At 43.8% G+C, this 24,698-nt stretch overlaps 1 protein-coding gene across 8 annotated transcripts in view; it reads right to left on the reverse strand.

The window, feature by feature from the left end:
- CDC42SE2 (CDC42 small effector 2) overlaps positions 1–24,698 on the reverse strand; it is a 101,083-nt gene that overhangs the window by 46,932 nt on the left and 29,453 nt on the right. Inside the window, exon 3 of one of the 8 annotated variants that reach the window (XM_028748077.2) lies at positions 8,882–8,964. The exons of the other annotated variants lie outside the window; for them this stretch is intronic. The gene's annotated coding sequence lies outside the window, so the exon portion shown is untranslated. The remainder of the gene's footprint in view (positions 1–8,881; positions 8,965–24,698) is intronic. 8 annotated transcript variants of the gene reach the window in all.

Consider the following 24,698-nt stretch of genomic DNA (forward strand, 5'->3'; position numbering starts at 1 on the left):
CACTCGCTGCATATATGCAGGGCCGGATTTAGGTTTGATGAGGCCCTAAGCCAGGCACTCCCAAACTCGGCCCTCCAGATGTTTTGGGACTACAACTCCCATCATCCCTAGCTAACAGGACCAGCGGTCAGGGATGATGGGAACTGTAGTCCCAAAACATCTGGAGGGGTGAGTTTGGGGATGCCTGCCCTAAGCTACTGAAGATAATGGGGCCCTTTATATGTCCAGCTGTCCTTTGTCAACAACAAATTGTCGCTGTTTTTTGTGTTGAATATATGCTATATGGTAATTTATGGACCTTATAGGTCCATACACAACACAAAACACTGTTGCTGTATGTAGGTTTTATTTTATTTCTTTTTTATCTTATATTTTGGAAATGTACATCCAGTTTTTTTCTTTAATTTTTTTGGGGGGCCCCCAAGATTGTTGTTGTTGTTTAGTCATTTAGTCGTGTCCGACTCTTTGTGACCCCATGGACCAGAGCACGCCAGGCACTCCTGTCTTCCACTGCCTCCCTCAGTTTGATCAAACTCATGCTGGTAGCTTCAAGAATACTATCCAACCATCTCGTCCTCTGTCGTCCCCTTCTCCTTGTGCCCTCCCCCAAGATAGTGGGGCCCTAAGCTATAGCTTGTTTAGCTTATATGTAAATCTGGCACTGCATATACGGCCCCAAAGACTAACAGCATCTCTATACAGTCCCTACTTGGCTGTATTTCAACGCCTGCCAAGGAGCTGGCAACAAATATGTGTAATAATTCCAAAAACACTTTCAAGCTGCATGTACCCTCATCGTTCTAATGAACGAGAGGGATCTTCTCTCTCTCAAAAGCAGCATTTTTTCAGTCCTTAATCAAACCTCTTAATGAGTAACAACGGAGAACATGAAGTTACTAACTGAGAGCGGGGAGGTTACATAGTTGTAACTCTGAAGCAGGGAAAAGGAAAAGCATTGCTCAGAGCGAACAGACTGGAAGCAGGATGATTTCAGAGCGGCAGCAGAAGTTTAATGTTAATAAACTCTCACAAGGCGACGTAAGAAAAAACATGGCTTTTGTCAGGCTGCAGACCCCTCTCCCTCTATCTGAATATAAAGGCAACATCCAAATGAAATTGCTAAGTTATTACCATTCAAGAGCAGAAACCCCCTCGCACTATTTTTAAATAGTTAAGAGGCTCACTTTTAAGGATCAACCCTTCTTTTCTTGCTTTCTGTCTGCCTTGCTTCTTTGCTGCAACTTCAGACAGGAAATGTGGTAATGCAGCTGCTTCAGTATTGGGAGGAAGAGATAAAGAGCACAGAAAACCAGAGGAAGAAGGACGACTGCAGGTGTTAACACATCATGAGGGTTTTGTCTACTGAGTATCACTTGTCTGGGCTTCAAATACACTTGGTGTGTGTGTGTGTGTGTGAGAGAGAGAGAGAGAGAGAGAGAGAGAGAGTGGAGAGGCAGTATGTGCAACATTGCCAACCGGGTTATGGTCGATTCTGACCAAACTAAGACTCCTAGGCTTAGTTTATATAAGTGTATACAGTGGTACCTCAGGTTACAGACGCTTCAGGTTACAGACGCTTCAGTTTACAGGCTCCGCTAACCCAGAAATAGTACCTCAGGTTAAGAACTTTGCTTCAGGATGAGAACAGAAATCACGCGGCGGCAGCGGGAGGCCCCATTAGCTAAAGTGGTACCTCAGGTTAAGAACAGTTTCAGGTTAAGAACAGACCTCCGGAACGAGTTCTTCACCCGAGGTACCACTGTACTGAGTTCTTCCTAGGCCTTTGCTCTAAGTGGCTTCCTTTGGTCAGCATCAAGTATACACTCCCAGAGTTACGCTAAATATGTTACTTCCGGCAAATGAGCCACCATAACCATTAGAGAGCCTTGAAAATTTGTGTCCCTGGCTTCTTAGACTCGTCTACGCATTTACTATCTGAAGCCCAAGGGGTGCATTGGTTGCCAGATCCGATTCTTTTTTAGCTTTCCTACCCCACTAGGGTGGAGGCAGAGTTGTTGGGGCACATTTAGTAGTTCAGGGTCTGTTAGCTAGCGAAACCCTGCGCCTGCCTTGATGCCATGCTCTGGTAGTAATGGAAATAACAAGTCACAGTCCAGGGCCACCATTGACTTGAGCTGTGTGTACAATGGACTATTTCTGTTTCTTGTCTGCCAGTGAATCCACGACTATTTCTACTTCTTGTATTTGAATGGACGGGTGTATGAGCATTATGTGTCTGATGTCAAAAACAGGCAAATGGGACCTCAAATGTTTCCTACGTGCTTAACTCTTCTGATCATATGGGGCATGTGTGCCCCCTTACTTGGAGGTCTGCAACTCAGTGGACTTCCTTTAGCTACCTGCTTTGCAAGGAAGTTGGTTTTTTGTTTTTGTTTTGCTTTCCGACCATGGCACAGTTATAGCCTGGACAAGATCATGTACAGACATTACTCAGTGGGGCAGGAATAGTAAGAATGGAGGGAAATAGCTTTTGTACTGGACCATTGCTTTTGGACCTCATGGGGCCTGAGAGCTCCATCAGAAAACTCTAACGTCAAAAAATCTCTTCTACAACAGTATTATTTTCCCAAGGGGCCAAAAGATGCTAGTGTGGGACTCATGTAATTCACTCCAGCCATTTCTAGCTGAAATAAAGCAGGTGATGCTTCACTGAGCCTCTTGGGCTTGCTGATCAGAAGGTTGGCGGTTCGAATCCCCACAACGGAGTGAGCTCCCATTGCCCAGTCCCTGCTCCTGCCAACCTAGCAGTTTGAAAGCACACAGTGCAAGTAGATAAATAGGTACTGCTGCGGCGGGAAGGTAAACAGTGTTTCCGTTTGCTCTGGTTTCCATTGTGCCAGAAGCTGAATGTCACATCCATTGCCAGGTGTGTCCTGTTGAAAATAAAAAATGGCTTTTCCTTTGGCCTGTCTTTATATCCACTCAGTTGCCAAGTGCTTTTGTGACATCACAAGAAACCCACAGCCAATGGCAACAGCTGGGGAGGCATTGTCTTCATTGGTTTGAGCCTCACAATGGCGGGTGGACCTTTGTGTGCTTGTTTATTTGGGACATGGGTGGTGCTGTGGTCTGAACCACTGAGCCTCTTGGGCTTGCTGATCAGAAGGTTGGCGGTTTGAATCCCTGTGACGGGGTAAGCTCCCATTGCTCTGTCCCAGCTCCTGCCAACCTAGCAATTCGAAAGCATGCAAGTGCAAGTAGATAAATAGGTACTGCTGCGGCAGGAAGGTAAACGGTGTTTCTATTTGCTCTGGTTTCCATCACGGTGTTCCCTTGTGCCAGAAGCAGTTTAGTCCTGCTGGCCACATGACCTGGAAAGCTGCCTGTGGACAAACGCCAGTTCCCTCAGCCTGAAAGCGAGATGAGTGCCGCAACCCCATAGTCGCCTTTGACTGGACTTAACCACCCATGGGTCCTTTGCTGTGGGAGTCATGTAATTCACTTCAGCCATTTCTAAACGTTATCACAGCAACATTGAGAAGATACTCCATAATGTATGTGATATTCTTATATTTAGCCTGGGCCTTCCCTGGATCATTCCCCCCCCCCCATTAGGTTGCACAGTGTGGAGAAAACAGGAGGCTTGTCAAGTACCTGGCAAACTATGCTACATGGCTTTGTAGACTACATTTGCCCCTCCATTCATCACATTCATAAGCTGGGCAGGCGTGCTTCAAAACTACTGCAGCACACAAAATGCCAAAGAGCTCTGAAGAATTATCCTATCCTTGCTGGTTATGGATGTGGGCAGCATAGAATATCCTACATTTCTCTCCCCCCCTCCATTCTTCCTCCCCCCCCCCGGTTATTTATTATTATTATTAAAGTTTTATTGGTTTACAAAGGTATGCACAATGTCTCTTTTTTCAAGTTACATTTTCCATAGGTCAGTTTCATCTGTTGAGACATTAGGGTTACATTAGGAAGAAAGGGGGGGAAGAGGTGGAGGGGGGAGAGGCGAGTAGGGGTGGGGTTGGGAGGCAATGTTTCTTATTTGCTTAATGTATATGTGGGGTTTTGTGTCTGCGTTGTTTGTGCAGGTTCTCTTTGCTATTCGCTTGTGCTCCTTTGGTGGTGAGAGAAATTGGGGTTGGCCTAGGGCGCAGTTGCTTCTTTGTGACTGGCTGTGGTGAGCTTTGTTTTCGTGTGTGAGTGGGGTGGGTGGGTGTTTTTGAATCAGGTTAGCCATATTGATTTGTATGCTGTTGGCGGATTCTTGTCATTGTCTTGTTGGGCTGTGTATGTGATAAAGGGGAGCCATACCGGGGTGAAGGTAAAGGTAAAGGGACCCCTGACCATGAGGTCCAGTCGTGACCGACTCTGGGGTTGCGGCGCTCATCTCGCTTTATTGGCCGAGGGAGCCAGCGTACAGCTTCCGGGTCATGTGGCCAGCATGACAAAGCAGCTTCTGGCGAACCAGAGCAGCACACGGAAACGCCGTTTACCTTCCCGCCAGAGCGGTACCTATTTATCTACTTGCACTTTGACGTGCTTTCGAACTGCTAGGTTGGCAGGAGCTGGGACCAAGCAATGGGAGCTCACCCCGTCGTGGGGATTCGAACCGCAACCTTCTGATCAGCAAGTCCTAGGCTCTGTGGTATCTTCTTCTATTTGTCCCCATGTCAGTTTCAGTTTATTGGTTATTTTTTCTAGTAGGGCTGTTTCCCATACTATTTGGTACCATTGGTCCATGCTTACTCCTGACAGGTCTCTCCACCCACAACATTCTTTAGTATAAAACAGGTTATAAATAGTTCTGTGCACAGCCAGATATTAAAACTATATTGCACTGCTAATTTGTCACTAATGCCTGAATTAGATTGGCCCCTGCACTCGAAAGCAAAATGAATGCATGTCTTCCCCACATTAATCATAATCTAAAAGTTTGTGTATTTTAAAGTTACCCATTACCATTCTCTTTCACACAGTACATCATGTTGCAGTTACTCCCACACCACTTCCTCTTGCAGCTAACGGGGCCTATGACTATTTAAGGTCTTGTAAGTAATGTGGTTATTTTTGGATTTTCGCTGCTTTGTGAGCGTTACAGTACTAGACAAAGCTTGACTAGAAGGAGATTTTTGCCAGATCTGCAGAACCTGAAAAAGATTTTAAGTCTTCTCCATCCTCTAGGCCTTTGCCCAGCTTTAAAATGATGCAAACCATTTATGTCTCAACACAACAGATAGTATCAGTGAAGTAATTAAAGAAAATGTGAATGCTTTGGAAACAGACATTCGTTAATGCAGCATCTGAGCTGAATTTATAACTCTGAATTTTTCATCTCTACCCTATAATTTTCTAAAAATAAGTTTCCCTCACTGGTTATTATGCATAGCTTACTTGGATTAAAGATAATACACGTCAATGCCACCTCCTGAACTTTATTTACCCAAGTAGTCCAACACATGACACACCTACACCTGGCTTGCCAAATAATAACCACAATATTCATTTTTAAATGAAGTTAACACTTAGGTGAGAGGCAGTAAGTCAACTATATTGTCAGGGAACTGCCATCAGTGCCGGAGGGAGAGAGCAAGATCCAGAGGGATTCCAGAGAGCGTCCTGGGATTGGGAGAGGCAGCCCATCTTCTGGGGAAGAGAATCAGCGTAGCACCAGTGGAGAAGGGGGGCAGATGGGGGAAGCGGAAAGGCGGTCCCAGGACTCCTTGCCGGGGACCAGCGGGGAGAGAGTAGAGGTCCTTTGCTGGTACGCCCTCCTGGCGCAGAAGGCTTTCACGCAGAGAGAGTAGGAGGAGACTAGGCGTCAAAGAGCTTCTTTGCTGGAAGAAGTTTAAGAAACGCCCACTGACGGATTCTGCCAGCGATTGAGACAGCCATGGGAGAGTGGCTGTCCGGACAGAAAAAGTTCACTCAGGCAACCCAGCCAGGTGTTTGCACCGGCTTACGCACGAGCAACCCCTAGAACCACTACATATATGATCAAATTTGTATTGTTTGAGGAGTAGGACAACCGTTTAAGAGAGCAGGAAAGCCAATTTTGTGTGTGTGTGTGTCCCCATATGCTCTGATCACCATAAATAAAATGTGCAGGACTTGGCCTCCTCCTATTCTCATGGTCTCTAATCTCATCCATCAGCCACTCATCAGATGAAGGGCATCTAAGTCAGACAGCATGAATTCCATGTAGGGATGAAACCCAGCCCCTCTCAGTTAAGCACTGCTCCAAAGAAAAGCTGAGAGAAAGAGAGCAGAACACGCCAGCAATATGTCTGGCTCCCCCCATTTTGCAAAGCTTTTTGCTCCACTTCTCTTATCACAACAGACAGTCTGCTAAGGGAACAATACCCAAAATTCTAACACACAAAATTGCTGCAATCTAGCGAAGAGGTGAATGCACAACTCCCATTTTCAAGCACAGCACTGTTGACAAAACTCAGTCATTTGACCTCATCATGGACACAAAAATTCAGTTCCCAAGAAACATAATCTGATTTACAAAACAAGAAAAAAAATTAGCAGCTGAGAGTGGTAGACCTAAATTGAGCGCTGGTTTGCCTACGAGTAATACAATCAAGCCACATTTCCATCTATTGTAAAGTATTTATCCAGCGAGGACAGGCACCAAGTATCATAATGAAATATTTATCTTTTAAATGCATACCGCCTAGCTTGCACAAGTAAGGTTTCAAAAAGTCTCAATTAAAATATCCTCACAGCTCTAAGCAAACTGCCACATTTTTTGTGAAAATCTGATTTAGCCCTTTGGTTTTTGTGTATAATTTTGTCATTTAAAAGATTGCTAGGTTTCAAACAATATCCATATCTACAGTTTCTGCTTTAGCTTTCATTTCATAATATCTGAAAAACAATTAAACAGATCGCCTTCCGATTATGGAACAGCAATACAACATGAATAGATTATCCTCAATTTGGCTTTCAACCCACCAAATTACCTATCTTTTTCTTCCCCTGCTTCTTCAATCAGTTTTGCTTCAAGTTTGTTTTGATCAATTGGGGGGAAAACAAACCTAAGAAAGTTGCATGCAAAATGGACCTGAAGCTGCAGTTTTGCTATGACTGAAATACGTCAGGAGTTATCTACTTACTGTCTCATTTCAACCTTTGCACAATAGGTTGTATACAATTTTATTTTTCCTGCGGTCGGTTCTAAGGAGAACATTTCAGAGATGGAAAAAACTGCAGTGATTATTTTTGCACCTCTAGGCCTGCACCCTGAGTCAGTCTCAAATATATCACACAGTATGCACATATACAATGATATCAAGAGAACAGCTGCTTCAATCTCATTATAAAAGTTAGTTTATAACTTTTAGTTTACATCTAAGAGAAGATACAATGCTAATTAACTGTGGCCCTATCTTGTCTGTTATGCCTAATTTGCTGGAACATAGAACGTAGGACCCAGTCAAAGACTGCAAACCCCTGAAAGAGTGAAAGGATGTAACAGACTATTTTGTGATGGATGCAGATTCATTGTATAGGTGCTGGGTGGGTGTGGGAAGAGTTTGGGGTTTTTTCTGATGTTTGCAATGGCACACAATTGTTTTTTTATTTCCAATCTGATTTCTAAATCCATACAGAACTTTTACAGTTCAGTTTGTTTGGCCTTTTGACCATAGACATCCAATAGTCATCTTGGGAGTTTTCACATCTATATCAGTCCTCATAGTAGTACTAATCAGATTTTATTTTTTCCCCCTAACAAGGGTAAATCACATTAACAAAGGAGAAGGAACTGAGATGCATGGAATTCAAGCATGAGGCCATGTAGATATAGATATATCGATATATCGATATATAGCCTGGAGTGTCTGGGAGGTTGCAAATATCTTGTAAACAGCTGATGTAAATAGGGGAAAAGGTGGGGTATAAATAAATATGATGATGATGATGATGTGGAACTGTCTTATTAGCTTTTTTAAGCAGCTGAATACTGCGCATGTTTATGTTCAGCTTGCAATCCTTTTCACATGTGCTGCTACCAAACCAGATAACCAGGGCTGTCTTAAGCATATGCGGGTACAAAGATCCACCCAGCACCCCCCCCCCCGGTTGCCCAGCCCCAGGCATGCAGGAGGGTGGAGCCAGCCGGCCACCTCAGCGTCTCACTGGCTCGGTCGCCCCCGAACTCGCGGCGCAGAGCTGCCCGCAGCAGAAGAGCCCGCCGCAGCGCTCCAAAGGACGGGCGGGCAGGCTCTTCCCCGGACTCAACTCTCGGGCCCCGGACTCTCGGCCTGGTGCCCTTGAGAGCCCGGCACCCGGGTGCCCCGCATCCCTAGCGCCTATGGGTAAGACGGCCCTGCGGATAACCCTCATTCTGTACATGTGTTTGCTTTTTTTGCACCCATGCAGGGTTTTATCATTTATCTCTCTTGAATATCATCCTATTGGTTTTGGCTCAGTGTCCCAAATCTGTCTAGATCAGGGTTTCCCAAACTTGGGTCTCCAGCTGTTTTTGGACTACAATTCCCATCATCCCTGACCACTGCTCCTTCCAGCTAGAGATGATGGAAGTTGCAGTCCAAAAACAGCTGGAGACTCACGTTTGGGAAACCCTGGCCTAGATCAATTGAATCTTGAGTCTTCCATAGTGTTAGCTATCCCTCTAAGCTTCATGCCATCTGCAAATTTGTTTTTAAGGCTTGCGTGTTATTTGTAACCAAAAGAGCAGTCTTAGTAAACTGCAGAAATAGCACAGGAAGTTCAGAATCCATATCAAAGCTGGACAATAGCACAACTAAATCCAGCCTGCAATACGCTTCAAAACAAACAATAACTGGCAGGCTTAAGCTTTTGATTCTTGTCTAATTGGGGGGGGGGGGTGTTTACAACTAGATATACATCTAAGGAGAATAACACTTCATTCGCTTACCTCATGTTGAAAACAAAGGTAGTATCTCACCATGCTGTGGACCTGGATAGCAGACCCAACAATGTTCCTACTGTTTCCCAGTTCTGGAGGACATGAGATAAGTATTGCTTTGAGAACTGGCTGACATTACATATAAGAATTCAGCACCATACACCACAAGCCATTCTCCGGCGGGGAAGGGCACAGTACGATTGTAAATCCGCTGTGTGTGCATGTATGAGGGCAGTAAAGAAGATTTAAACATGACATTTTTATTGCCTCTACTGTAACGCCACAATTTGCTTGTTAACCAAGCAGCTCGTATTATAACTTTCATCCTGTGCCTCAAGTTGAGCTAATATATTAAATATAACATTCCAAGTATAGGTCCTGGTGCTTTGTCAGCATATATATATCTGGGTACCAATCACTCAATACATCCATTAGGGCTATAATGCCCCTGATTATAGCTGAACAGATATAAAGCAATCTGATCTCAGTGAGATCAGCACCTGTTAGCATGGCTTCCGGCAAAATTATTCCTGGCCTACATGAAGCAGCAGCAGCATGCAGGTGTTTTAGTAAAATGCTACGATGATGTCAACAATTTTATAAATAAAAGGAGAGAGAAAAATCCTCTTAGCCAGGCACTCAGACAACCTTCAAAAAGAGTGGTCAGCTGAAGTTTAAGCTTTTCAGTTCGAGCTGTCCATAATATGTATTCAGATATATGGGCAGCATCACTCTGAAGAGGTCCATTTATGGAACTTAAGGTCCATAAATAACAACGCTTTGGAGGTCCCGAACCTCGAGGAGGTTAGTTTGGTCTCAACTAGGGCCAGGGCCTTTTCAGCCCTGGCCCCGACTTGGTGGAATGCTCTGTCACAAGAGACCAGGGCCCTGCAAATTTGACATCTTTCCACAGGGACTGCAAGATGGAGCTGTTCTGCCTGGTCTTTGGCTTAGAATCACTCTGACCCCTTATATGAGATTTGGGATATAAATTTTCCCTTGTCTTTTTTTGCTGGCCCATGTAGGACCAGCATGGATAGCTGGCCCAGGTGAATATCTGATGTTTCCTCCCTTTATGGTCTTGATCTATGGGCTACTAGTAAAATGAGGCTATATTTTAAGCTGTATTTTAAGCCGCATTTTAATTAACTGTTGTGTTTTTTTGGGGGGGGTTCCCTATTACGTTTTATTGTAATTTATATTTGGTGTTAGCTGCCCTGAGCCCAGCCCTGCCCGGGGAGGGGGGGGTCTAAATAAATTATTATTATTATTATTATTATTATTATTATTATTATTATTATTATTATTATTATTATTCCAGGTCATAAAGAAAACAGAGGACAGTGGGTGTCTACAGTGTGGAATCCCAGTGGCTAAAAGCTTGCTAGGATCAAATAAAAGCCCACGCCACACTTCCCAGCTCAACCCAGTGCTTTTTTTAATAGAAAAAGAGGTGCCAGAACTCACCATGAATGCCTCCTGTGTTCTCTTATAATGGCAACGGCGCCCACCTGAGGGGTGCCGAAACAGAGTTCCAGTGAATTCCAGCTGGGGAAAAAGCCCTGCTCTCACCTATATATGGTTTCAGAGTTACCATAGCAGAACTGTTCAGGGATTTGCTGCTATAGCGAAGCAAACAACAGCAGCTAAACGAGATCCATAATAACGGGATGTTAAATGTATATGATTTCAAGGCTAAAGCGTCAAACCACGGATAAGTATTTGACTCAATGACACTGCATGCAACTTTTAAATATGTATCTGGATAGCTCAGTTGGTTAGAGGATGGTGATGATAGCGCCAAGTTTGCAGGTTCGATCCCTGTATAGGGCAGCTGCATATTCTTGCTATTGCAGAGGGTTGGACCCTTCGTGTCCCTTCCAACTGTACAATTCTATGATTCTATGGCATTGCACTTTTTCTAGGGAGAACTGTTCTCAGGACCGCAATACCTCAAGGACCACCTCTTTCCATATGAACCTGCCCAGTCCCTGAGATCATCTTCTGAGGCCCTTCTTCATGTGCCTCCTCCTCGAGAGGTCAGGAGGGTGACAACACAAAAAAGGGCCTTCTCTGCAGTGGCTCCCCATCTATGGAATACTCTCCCCAGAGAAGTTCGCCTGGCACCTTCATGATACACCTTTAGCCGCCAGGCAAAAACGTTCCTTTTTAAGCAGGCGAAATCAACCAGGTTGATTTGATTGGCATTCTATGCCCTTTAAAAATGGGGGGGGGGGGGGTGGCAGGGAGTTATTGGGTTGTCGGTTTTATTTTTATTATGTATTTTTTGGTTTTATGTCTTGATTTTATTCTGTGAACTGCCCTGAGACCTCTGGGTATAGGACGGTAAAAAAGGTAAAGGACCCCTGTCAGTTAAGTCCAGTTGCGAACGACTCTGGGGTTGCGGCACTCATCTTGCTTTACTGGCTGAGGGAGCCAATGTTTGTCCGCAGACAGTTTTTCAAGGTCATGACTAAGCCACTTCCCGCAAAACCCGAGCAGCACACGGAAATGCCATTTACCTTCCCGCCAGAGTGGTACCTATTTATCTACCTGCACTTTGATGTGCTTTTGAACTGCTAGCTTGGCAGGGGCTGGGACCAAGCAAAGGGAGCTCACCCCATGGCGAGGATTCAAACAGCCAACCTTCCGATTGGCAAGCCCTAGGTTCAGTGGTTTAGTCCACAGAGCCACCTGTGTCCCATATAGGGCGGTATAGAAATTCAATAAATAACAGCAACAACTATTACTACTACTACTGTTGGCTCACGTGCAGCAGCTCTGTCCAATTGGCATTAAAGCACACATTTTAATCAGGTTTTACACAGTGCGAACAGCAACAGTAGCACAACTATACCCTTGTGGGAAGGCTGTGTCTTGCCTCGCCTCCATTACATGTGAAATCACATTACAGCTGCTGAAAGGGGAGTTGTACTAGTTAGAATGCTATGCATATGGAAGGCTGCAAGAGCGTGTTCAGATAACAGCTTCTTTAAGATAAAGAGATCTGTAAAGGAAGCTGAATAGATGCCATTCAAAGGCAGGTCTCTTATCGTGGACTCAAAGCACACATTCCCTTTTGCAGACTGTACAGTTCAAGTGGGCTTCTGCAAGAGCCCCGGCCTGGTGTGGGTTGACAAGAGATAAAAGGGAAACAGGATGACGTTGTAGGCAGACATTGGCTGAAGGGCCCCCGTCAAAAACTCCAAGAATCAGACTTCGCACATCTGCAACTGACGTGTAAAGGACATGGGCTGCTATTTATCAGCACTGCACACAGGTACACCAACTAAGCTAAAGGAAAGAGAAATGCTGTCTTATACAGTGGTACCTCGAGTTACATACGCTTCAGGTTACAGACTCTGCTAACCCAGAAATAGTGCTTCAGGTTAAGCACTTTGCTTCAGGATGAGAACAGAAATTGTGCTCTGGCGGCACGGCAGCAGCGGGAGGCCCCATTAGCTAAAGTGGTGCTTCAGGTTAAGAACAGTTTCAGGTTAAGTACGGACCTCCGGAACGAATTAAGAACTTAACCGGAGGTACCACTGTACAAGATCAGATCAACGGCCCATCAAGCACAGGGCTGTTGAAACTGACCAAGAATAACTGAACAAGGTTTTAGGCAGGAGTCTTTCTATAAGAAAAAGCAGGTTCCAAACTCTGTTGCTTGCAGGGGGGAAATTTAGCTGCATCTCGACAAGCTCCTTTGCTGACCGAAGCCTCAGTCAATCGTACACATAGGTTGCACAAGGCTATGTTTATATCTGCATGAGTGGCATTTTTGCTTCTCGTGGACGCCCTAGGGATCATGGCCTTATATAATAACCATCTAGCTCAGTGGTTCCCAACCATTTTTTGGCCATGCCCCACTTTGTTGTTGTTGTTGTTTAGTCGTGTCTGACTCTTTGTGACCCAATGGGCCAGAGCACGCCAGGCACTCCTGTCTTCCACTGCCTCCCACAGCTTGGTCAAACTCATGCTGGTAGCTTCGAGAACACTGTCCAACCATCTCTGTCGTCCCCTTCTCCTTGTGCCCTCCATCTTTCCCAACTTCAGGGTCTTCTCCAGGGAGTCTTCTCTTCTCATGAGGTGGCCAAAGTATTGGTGCCTCAGCTTCAGGATCTGTCCTTCCAGTGAGCACTCAGGGCTGATTTCCTTGAGAATGGAGAGGTTTGATCTTCTTGCAGTCCATGGGACTCTCAAGAGTCTCCTCCAACACCATAATTCAAAAGCATCAATTATTGGCATATAATTATTATTATTCAAAAAGTGAACTCCCATTCACATGGAGGTATGAGCTTTTGTGTGCACGCACACTTCTTCATGCACATGAAAGCTCATACCAATAACTAACTTAGTCTCTAAGGTGCTACTGGAATGATTTTATTTTATTTTATTTTATTTTAACTATGGCAGACCAACACGGCTACCTACTTGTAAAAAGGACTGACAGTACTTATCATTGCAACCAACTTATTACGGCCAACAGACAAAACCCCCAGCACTTAACCTACTTTGCACTGGATTTTTATTTTATTTTTACTACAGTGGTACCTCAGGTTAAGTACTTAATTCGTTCCGGAGGTCCGTACTTAACCTGAAACTGTTCTTAACCTGAAGCACCACTTCAGCTAATGGGGCCTCCCGCTGCTGCCGTGCGATTTCTGTTCTCATCCTGAAGCAAAGTTCTTAACCCAAGGTACAGTGGTGCCTCGCAAGACGAAATTAATTCGTTCCGCAAGTTTTTTCTTCTTGCGAGTTTTTCGTCTTGCGAAGCACGGTTTCCCATAGGAATGCATTGAAAATCAATTAATGCGTTCCTATGGAAACCGACTTCAGACCAGGTCCGGGGACAATCTGTCCCCCGACCTCTTCTGAAGGCTGGGGGGGGGACCAAGGGCTTTTCTTCCCACCCCCAGCATTTTAAAAAGCCCCGGGACAGCAGGGGACTTCTCCGCTGTCCGGGGCGATCTTAAAATGCTGGCGGGCGGGAGCGAAGCCTCCGCTGCCGCCCACCAGCATTTTAAAAAGCCCCGGGACAGCGGGGGACTTCTCCGCTGTCCCGGGGCGATTTAAAAGCCCCCGGGAAGGCAGGCAGGGGGGACAAAGACTTTTGCCCCCCGCCAGCCTTCAGAAGAGGTCCAGGACCTCTTCTGAAGGCGGGCGGGGTGCGAAAGTCTTTGCTCCCCCCCGCCTGCCTTCAAAAGCCGTCCAGGACAGCGGAGAAACACGCTGCGTTTCTCCGCTCTCCCGGGAAGGCAGGCAGGGGGGACAAAGACTTTTGCCCCCCACCGGCCTTCAGAAGAGGTCCAGGACCTCTTCTGAAGGCGGGCGGGGTGCGAAAGTCTTTGCTCCTCCCCGCCTGCCTTCAAAAGCCATCCGGGACAGCGGAGAAACACGCTGCGTTTCTCCGCTCTCCCGGGAAGGCAGGCAGGGGGGAGCAAAGACTTTTGCCCCCCGCCGGCCTTCAGAAGAGGTCCTGGACCTCTTCTGAAGGCCGGCGGGGGGCAAAAGTCTTTGCTTCCCCCCCCCCCGCCTGCCTTCAAAAGCCGTCCGGGATGAAGGCTGGCGGCGGGAGGAGGTCTCTCCGCCCGCCGCCAGCCTTCGGAGGAGGTCCGAGGACAGTGGGGAAGACGCGCTGCGCTTCCCCGCTGTCCCGGAGATTTCCCTATGGGCTTTCGTCTTGCGAAGGAAGCCCATAGGGAAATTCATTTTGCGAAGCGCCTCCAAAACGGAAAACCCTTTCGTCTAGCGGGTTTTCCGTCTTGCGAGGCGTTCGTCTTGCAGGGCACCACTGTACTATTTCTGGGTTAGCGGAGTCTGTAACCTGAAGCATATGTAACCTGAAGTGTATGTAACCCGATGTACCACTGTATTCAGAAAAAGATAGACCTCCACTGATGTTTACTATTGGTTTTGCCGGGAACAACGACAAGAGACACCAAAAAGGTTATTTGCATTAACCCAAATTTCTGAAAGTTCCTCACAGTTTAATATACAGAGGTGAAGTATGCTTTCAACATTGCTTTGCAATGCATAGCCAGATTCATAACTCCCTGTTTGTCACTAGGATGGGTAATGTCATTTTCTTGTGCTCTAGAGATTCATTCTACCCTTTCATGAACAATCAGGGGCTAGTTCACCAAAACTCTTATTTGTGTTCTGCTCAGACTCAGATCATTGGCACAAAGTATCACTACTTGACTTGCTTTTGGAGGGAAGTCGCACTCCCATCTCCTGCCAAGCCAGTAGTGCAACTCTGCTCATGGAATCACATTAAACAGCTGGGTAATTAATGAAGCCTATTGTATTCACATCAGCACTGTTATCCTTATTAAACCCGTGCTTACGCAAACAGCAAATCACACGGCTGAAGACACACATATCTTATTCCCAATGAAAGATTTTGAGTTAATGCCATCAAAGGATTATGCTGCAATAGGTACTGCTCAACAGCAAGAATTTACACCATCTACCCCTAACCTTCTAAAAGTTGCATCAACAGACAGATGGATAGAAAGAGAAATTAAAAGTATTACATTGAGGTTTTAAAGTATCAAGAATGAGGGTTGTTGTGTTTTTTAATCAGTGCATCTCTCTCTCTCTCTCTCTCTCTCTCTCTCTCACACACACACACACACACACACACACACCAGTGCTGAATTTACGTATAAGCTGAACAAGCTATAGCTTTGGGCCCCCCAAAAAATTAAAGGAAAAAAACCTGGATGTAACACTTCCAAAATATAAGATAAAAAACAAATAAAATAAAACCTACATACAGCAACCGTGTTTTGTAGGCTCCTATGAGGTAAGGGATGCGGGTGGCGCTGTGGGTTAAACCACAGAGCCTAGGACTTGCTGATCAGTGGTCAGTGGTTCGAATCCCTGGGACGGGATGAGCTCCTGTTGCTCGGTCCCAGCTCCTCCCAACCTAGCAGTTCGAAAGCACATCAAAGTGCAAGTAGATAAATAGGTACTGCTCCGGCGGGAAGGTAAACGGCGTTTCTGTGCACTGCTCTGGTTCGCCAGAAGCGGCTTAGTCATGCTGGCCACATGACCCGGAAGCTGGACGCCGGCTCCCTCGGCCAGTAAAGCAAGATGAGCGCCGCAACCCCAGAGTCGGCCACAGCTGGACCTAATGGTCAGGGGTCCCTTTACGTTTATGATGTAAGTAATGGGCCCTGCCTGCTAGCCTGCTCCCTAAAATATCACTGGTTTGCTCATTTCTATATATAGGATGCCTACATTCTGCATGTGCAAATGGCTTTAGATACCTATTAGGTCCATAAATTACCATATAGCATATATTCAACACAAAAAAACAGCGGCAATTTGTTGTTGACAAAGTACAGCTGGACATATAAAGGGCCCCACTACCTTCAGTAGCTTAGGGCCTCATCAAACCTAAATCTGGCCCTGACACACACACACACTCTACATTGATGTTTTAGGCTACCTAGTGAAATGGAGAGTGAGAAAGGGGGAATCTGAAACTGGCTAAGGTTTTAAAAAGTTTCGCATGCCTGCAAATCCTCTTCATGCAGTCATACAGGTTCTGAGGCTCCAGCTCACCATATATAATAAGTAGATTACACATGTAACAGCAGCAGTCTGGAAGCTGTTATTTAGCTGTTTCAAAACAAAGAAAGAAAACAAAAATCTACCCTTATGCCTCAGGAAGGTGCTTCTCTTTACTTATCACAGAAGCTTGGCATTTCATGCATCTCCAAATCTCTCTCTCTCTCTGCCTTGCATTTTGGAAGGCTGCCCTAATTCTTTTCTGCCAGGTCTTGTTGCCAGGGTTGCAGCTGCACAGCCAATTCCTGCTGAAATGCAGGTCTTTGGAGGGGGTACAAAGGCCTTCATTATCTTTTTTTCAGTGCACAAACACAGAGAGAATAGAGCCCTTGCTGTCCCCTCCCACTTGAACAATCCCAGCCACTCAATCATGACTATTTACATATGAAGAGTCATGCAGGGAATACGGCCCAAGTTTCACAAGTCACATGTGTCTGCCAGAAGTTGTTCCAAGAAAGCAAAACGCTCTTCAAGACCATTTATTTGGAATCCAGTAACTTTTTAAAAATGGCTTTAACTCTAAATAATCAAATTAGGCATATGATTATTATTTTTATTTTTTTAAAAACACACACTAACTTTTCAAGCCACATCTTGGGATTTGAAGGCCTGAAGACTGCAGTGTTCTTCACCCAACAAGGCAAAATAGCTGGCAAAATGGTATACGTGCGAAAACACTGCGTCAGAAAAAGTCATTTGTGGAATGTAACAGGAGACAATGAAATGGAATGATCTGGGAATTCAGTCCTGGGTAACAAAATCACGGACTTTCACAAGAGTACTGGTTGGTTTAATTGAATTCCCTGCAAATTTTTGCCTTGTGTCAAAACACAATCAAAAGGAAGCAGGATCATGTTTTCTACCAGGAACTGAACATTTGAACTAGTCTACAGTAGCACTAACAAACTTTCAGATGTAGTAACAATAAGTATCAGAGGCAACTGACCAGGGAGAAGAGTTGGTGGAAGAAGATTGGAAGAAATTTAAAGACTATTTACAGAAATACTGCAAAATTAATGAATGTTAGAATGATGTTGGATTGAAGTTAAGTGGTTTTTAGTAGCAATGTTATAAATGAATATGTAAAATTGGATTGTTAACGTGATAATCTAAAGCTATAATATATTAAGATAAAAGATTAAGATAAAATCAAAGAGGGAAAGGATTTGCTGAATTAACTAATTGAACTGGAACACAAAAAAGGGAGGTGTGAGGAGGTCAGGGAAACAAGCAAACGAAAGATAAGATATGGAAAGACTGATCTGTTTTTAACTGTTTTTACTTTGTATTTTCCCCCCTCTTTTTTTCTTATTTTTGTAAAATGTTGAAACTTTAATAAATATCTTTTTTAAAAAAAGTATCAGAGGCAACTGGATGGAGCAAATTTTGAGAAAGCGGGCAGAAGAGTAGGAAAAACAGAGTGATGGCAAAGCAGCCTAGATTGGTAGAATACTCAACTGTGAAAGCATAGTTCTCATATTAATTCATTTAGCACCATGTAACAATGGTTCATTGTCATGCTAATATAATCTTAAATGCTTGACAGGACTATATTTTTTTACTGGAACAAATGACTGCATCTTGTAGCTGTATTAACACAGAACCATTACAGACACTAAGAGGGTCACCTTTGGCTATAGTTGGTTCAAAGCACGTATCCAGTTAGGTGTGACAGCTTCTAAACCTTTCAAATATTATTATCTGAAGTGTCACTATAAAAGCTAACTGAAACTAAGAAAACGACCCTTAAAAGATTAGAAGACAATTTTCTCACCTCATAATTAGGGAAAAACACCGATGATGGAAGTTTCTCTGTCATTTTAAACCAGGATAAAGTGAGAACTTCAACAAAGAACTTCTTCAAGAATAGGGTTGCCATATTTCAAAAAGCGAAAGTCCAGAAACCAAAGTTAGTGAGCTTTTTGGGCACAGTTCAAGAAGACCACATCTACTGTTAAAATTCAGCTCACTTAAACAATTGTGTTGGATTTAAGCTACTAGTTTTTAAACATGTTGCAATTTGGCATTGTAGAAGCACTAACAAGATGAACTTAAATGCTGCAGCAACAAATGACAGGCCACAGTCCACAGTGCCTTCTTTCAAAGGTGACCTGTAGCAGCAATCCCACCAGATGTCAAAGAGAACAACAACTACCAGACTTTTAGAAGACATCTGAAGGCAGCCCTGTTTAGGGAAGCTTTTAATGTTTGATGGATTACTGTATTTTAATATTTTGTTGGAAGCTGCCCAGAGTGTCTGGGGAAGCCCTGCCAGATGGGCAGGGTATAAATTATTATTATTATTATTATTATTATTATTATTATTATTATTATTATATCATCATCTATCTGCATAAAGATTATCTGTGCTTCTACCATACATACGTATTTAATATTTGGCTCTGTCAATAACAAAAACAAACTTTGGTTGCAAGAAGAGTGACACAGAGATGTGCCTGAAGGACCAATGAATATTATTTAGCAGTACACCAAAACCAGAAAATCTCTGAGAAATTTCTGTTTCATTATGAGCACCATTTACGACACACCCAAGGGAATCAAGATACTATGACAAAGTTCATCTACCTACTTGCAGGAAGAGTAGGAAGAAACCTAACAGCAAAGTTTGACATGCTCCCAATAATTATAAAAAGAATGTGCTACAATATGTTTTAACAGAATTACAGTTTAAAAATAAAATAAAAGCCACCTTGTTACATATGCATAGGGTACTAAATGTAGGTAACTGTGCAGGCCATTTATTTTATCACTTTCTTTTGGCACGAAAGGTAAAATATTGAACCCGATAAATAATGAATGATTGATTGATTAGTAGGTGCAACAGTCCTGCTAAAAACATGTGCAAAGATGGCTGTAAATAAACACCCCCGTGGATTGTATTGCAGATGTTGCAAGTTATTAGGAATCTAATGGGCCTTAAAAAAAATCAATTAGCTGTCCAAACAACTACCATTAAACAGAGCTGAAATAAATGGACTTTCTACCTTAACAAATCAAATTGCGTGCACACCTCTGAAACTCTCTGAAAACTTAATTTGTTTTGCTTTAAACCTTACCCCTTAATAGTGTTAGTTATTTTTCCTGGCCCCTTGGACAACTGTGTGTCCTTACACTGAACCAATTTACGTGAAAGTTAAGTCCCACTTTGTGTCAAACTATGTGGCAAAGTACAAAGCCTTAGGAAAGTGCTATATATTCCAACATTACACCAGTGTATAAATGTATGCAACTAAAACCCAATGGTGTTTGTAAACACTATTGCATTTGCATCTTGGACTTAGACACATGAACACAGATAATGAAAGATTCAGTTACATGCAAATTTTATTTCAACCCTTAGGTGGAATTAGGGTCTACTTCACACATTCATACAGTGGTACCTCAGATTACATACGCTTCAGGTTACAGACTCCGCTAACCCAGAAATAGTGCTTCAGGTTAAGAACTTTGCTTCAGGATGAGAGCAGAAATCGTGCTCCGGTGGTGTGGCAGCAGCAGGAGGCCCCATTAGCTAAAGTGGTGCTTCAGGTTAAGAACAGTTTCAGGTTAAGTATGGACCTTCGGTACGAATTAAGTACTTAACCTGAGGTACCACTGTACAGTGGTGCCTCGCAAGATGAAAAGAATCCGTTCCGTGATTCTTTTCTTCTAGCAGTTTTTTCGTCTTGCGAAGCAACCCCATTAGCGGCTAAGCGGATTAGCGCTATTAGTGATTTAGCGCTATTAGCGGCTTAGCGGGCTTAACGGCTAAGCTGTTAAAAGGCTATTAACAGCTTAGCCGCTTTGAAAAGGGGGGGGGAGTGGGGGGGAAATGGCGAGACTCGCAAGACGTTTTTGTCTTGCGAAGCAAGCCCATAGGGAACTTCGTCTTGCGAAGCGCCTCCGCGACGGAAAACCCTTTCGTCTAGCGGGTTTTCCGTCTTGTGAGGCATTCGTCTTGCGGGGCACCACTGTATTAGGAAATGTGCTCACACATTTCCTCTCATATTGCCTAACAATGAGGGCTAGAGACTTTAAGAAAGGAAAAGCTAAGAACCTCAGTGGGTGAATGGAGGTACCTCCAGTTATTTGGGCAGTAGGAAAAATCTAACCAAAATCTATAGCCTTATATATGAAGTCATGTTTCGGGGGTGGGATTCTGGATTGATTGAAAATAGTACTCTTAGTGGTCTTAATTGAATTTAAAACATGGGCATAATTCCTCAGTCACCACCTCCTTGAAGTTCAAGCAAACTATACACATTCAATTTAATCTTAGTATGCCACATTAAAAGCTAGGGGAAATAAATGCTCAAGCAGTATTCATAAAAGAAGACTCAAGCCTAATTGCCAATCACAGGTGCATGTTGTTAAAAGAAGCTTACAAAAAGGGTTGCAGTCCCCGCCCCCAAGATGGTACTCAAAAATGACAGAAATGTAGCAAATGTGCTGGTTTTAACCTTTAAAGCCCTATACAGCCTAGGACCCTCGTACCTACGGGACCGCCTCTCCTGGTATGTCCCACAGAGGAACTTAGGGTCTTCAAACAAAAACATCTTGAAGGTCCCAGGCCATAGAGAGGTTAGGCTGGCCTCAACCAGAGCCAGGGCTTTTTCGGCTGTGGCCCCGATCTGGTGGAATGCTCTGTCACAAGAGACTAGGGCCCTGCAGGACTTGACATCTTTCTGCAGGGCCTGCAAGACAGAGCTGTTCCATCAGGCCTTTGGCCAGGGCACAGCCTGACTCCCTCCTTCGGCAATCTTCACAGAACTCTAGCCCAATGGTTGCCATCAATTTGATTTGAATTAATTTTATAATGAAATGATTTTAGAATGTTGTATTATTTTATTGTTGTTAGCCGCCCTGAGCCCGGCTTTGGCTGGGGAGGGCGGGATATAAATAATTTTTTTTATTATTATTATTATTATTATATTGCAGGAATAAAAAATATTCTAGATGGAAGATCATGTTTTACGATACAATGAAAGTTCTAATCTAGAATAACCTAGACATTTTGTCCATTGCAAACATCTAACTTGTTTCAACATATAAGTATTTTTCCAATGGAACAATTCCCCTTTAAATTTTGATGAGAACAATGGCCTTCATCCTCATATTGACTAGTGAATTGTTCCTCCCATGCCAGAATAGCAAGAAGCAGAAAATGAGTCTACTTCTAAATTAAAGGTAGACTGGATGCCATAAACACTACTAATTCCAGCAGGGGAAACAGGAGAAATAATAACTGTCAAAAATAATTCACTCAATTAACTGAGGGTCATAAAGCACCGGCACCTTTTGTCAAAGTTAGTTTGTATTATATATGAATATTAATAAGTCTGTTTCTATTGTGGAAACAAAAGATATTTGCATATCATAATTCCAATGTACTGCTCTTCAGAGGCTCATTACCAGAGAGGTACTTCAAATGCTGTTTAGAAATTCATGAAAGAATGCCATGAAACCAGATCAAATCTATTTAAGGTTAAATGCCCTGTCATGCTTTGCTGAGCACAGTACCATGATGAATTTGCTTCCCCATCTGTTCTTGCTATTTAGCCTAACCATTTGGAGGGTTAAAAGCAAACAGATAGATTTCTGATTGCCTGGTTTCATAATCAGGCTCTCTTGCACCTCCAAGCACCCAGTACAGGCAGCAATGTTTAGTAAATGGAAATGATTCTTCTTCGTTGCAGAGGCTACTCTGAAGAAGTGCTGCAGAAAAACAAGAAGCTAGCATAATGAATCAGCACTAGAAAGACCACAGCTGTAGAGTTACAAGAGGAGAGATACGGGGGAAATGTGGTTGGAAACTTCAGCACAGGATTGAAGTCCCAATGGCTTTACCCAAATACAGGGCTGAGCTTGTGTCATGCTCAGTTGCAAGTTAAAGAGATGCAGAATGGCATACAGAAAGCACTACTTTGTTGACCAGGCAAGATTAGGAGGGTATTCCTGTTCACACCAGGTCTGCCAAACATAAGGTAACAGGTAAAGGATCCCTGGATGGTTAAGTTCAGTCAAAGGAGACTATTGGGTTGCGGCACTTATCTCGCTTTCAGGCCGAGGGAGCCAGCATTTGTCCACAGACAGTTTTCCAGGTCATGTGGCCAGCATGACTAAACTGCTACTGGCGCACAGAGGACCTCGACAAGTGCCAGAGCCCACGGAAACGCAGTTTACCTTCCCACTGCAGCGATACCTATTTATCTACTTGCACTGGTGTGCTTTTGAAGTGCCAGGTTAGCAGGAGCTGGAACAGAGCAACATGAGCTCACCCCGTCGCAGGGATTTGAACCATTGACCTTTTAATCGGCAAGTCCAAGAGGCTCAGTGCTTTAGACCACAGTGCCACCCGCGTCCCGAATAAACAAGCACACAATCGCTGATAGGTCCACCTGCCATTGTGAAGCTCAAAGCAATGAAGATGATGCCTCCCAAGCTGTTGCCATTGTCTGTGGGTTTCTTGTGATGTCACAAAAGCACTTGGAAACTGAGTGGATATAAAGGCAGGCCAAGGGGAAAGCCCTTTTCTGTTTCCAGCAGGACACACCTGGCAATGGATGTGACATTCAGCACTGCCCAGGTTTCTTCCACTTGGAGGAGGCAAAGTGGTGAATGGAAGGAGGCAATCCTCTGGCTGTGGGAGGCTAGGGAGCGATAAGGGAGCCCAAGAGGCTCAGTGGTTTAGACCACAGTGCCACCCGTGCCAAACATAAGGTGCTATTCTTTCACATCTCTATTCTGACCTGTCCCTAAGAAGGCACCAAATCCTGAGCATGCTCAAAGCCAAGAAGTTCACTAGGTTAAGTTCCAGCCTTAAACCATATGGCTCCCAGTTCGCACTCATTAACTAAATGTATTTCCAAATTTTCCAAAGGGTAATAGAAGCAAGGATATTGGATGCCTATACTCCTATATCCCCAGAGAATAGGACAAAATCAACAAACACCAGGGCTAGGTTTGAAAAAACATAATGTTCTGAGGAACTACCGAAAGAAAATTAAAGACTGATTATGTATGCAACGACGGCAGCGAGAATGCTTCTAGCCCAGAGATGGAAGGAAGGAGAAGTGCGGACCAGAGAGGAATGGCAGACCAAACTGATGGAATACAGTGGTGTCTCGCAAGATGAAATTAATCCGTTCCGCGAGTCTCTTCGTCTTGCGGTTTTTTCATCTTGCGAAGCACGGCTATTAGCGGCTTAGCGGCTATTAGCGGCTTAGTGGCTTAGTGGCTATTAACGGCTTAGCGGCTTTAAGAAAAAGGAAACAAACCCGCAAGAACTCGCAAGACGTTTCATCTTGCGAAGCAAGCCCATAGGGAAATTCGTCTTGTGAAGCACCTCAAAAAACAAAAAACCCTTTCATCTAACGGGTTTTTCGTCTTGCGAGGCATTCGTCTTGCGGGGCACCACTGTATAGTGAGGCTGACGGGAAAGATCAGAAACCAGGAAGATCAAGTATTCCTAAAATATCGGAGTAACTTTTTAACATACTTAAAAGGCCACCTTAGACAGTTAAAATCATTGGCAGGGAGACAATGACACTTGTAATGTGAAATGAATTTTGGTTACTATGATTATGTAACAGATAGATAACGGTAAAAGATGCAGAAAAAAAGAAAAAATCTTTGTAAATGGAACCCATGGAGGGAGGGGAGGAGGTCTGTAGATTCGAAAGAACCTTTTTATTTTTTTATGTTTTGGAATGGTTACAGTTATTGTGTAAAAATTTATGTAAAACCAATAAAAAATTATAAAAAGGAAAAAAACATAATGTTCAAGTGACGATAGCTATCAGTTGTACAGAGAAAATGTGAGCAAATCTTAAGTTTTTTAGACATGAAGTCACCAGCTCAGATGACATATATGTAGATTGCTTTTTATACAGAGCTTTTTCTGGTGGGCAAAATACTAAAAGTGAAAACTAAAATCCTAATTTTCACATTACAATGCTCTCTATTTCTGCCACAGAAGTTTTCATGGCTGAACCGGCATTTGCTGAGAGTGCCTTTAGGTACAGAACGTATCGTCTTCCATGCAGAGAGTTGGGCTAAATTGCACGCTGGCTAGATCCTTTCCAACTCTAATGCATGTTTGTCTCAGCACTAAATTGTCTCAGCACTAAATTGATTTATGGAGATTTGCCTCAAGGTCTTTAATGGCAGGGACAGCAGAAAGGAAAAGGGGAGGGGCATGCAAATGAGATGCTGTAAATAAAAAAGAAGGCTGAATTCTGGTAGC

This window comes from Podarcis muralis, chromosome 11 (assembly GCF_964188315.1).
Source record: "Podarcis muralis chromosome 11, rPodMur119.hap1.1, whole genome shotgun sequence".
Classification (NCBI taxonomy): domain Eukaryota; kingdom Metazoa; phylum Chordata; class Lepidosauria; order Squamata; family Lacertidae; genus Podarcis; species Podarcis muralis.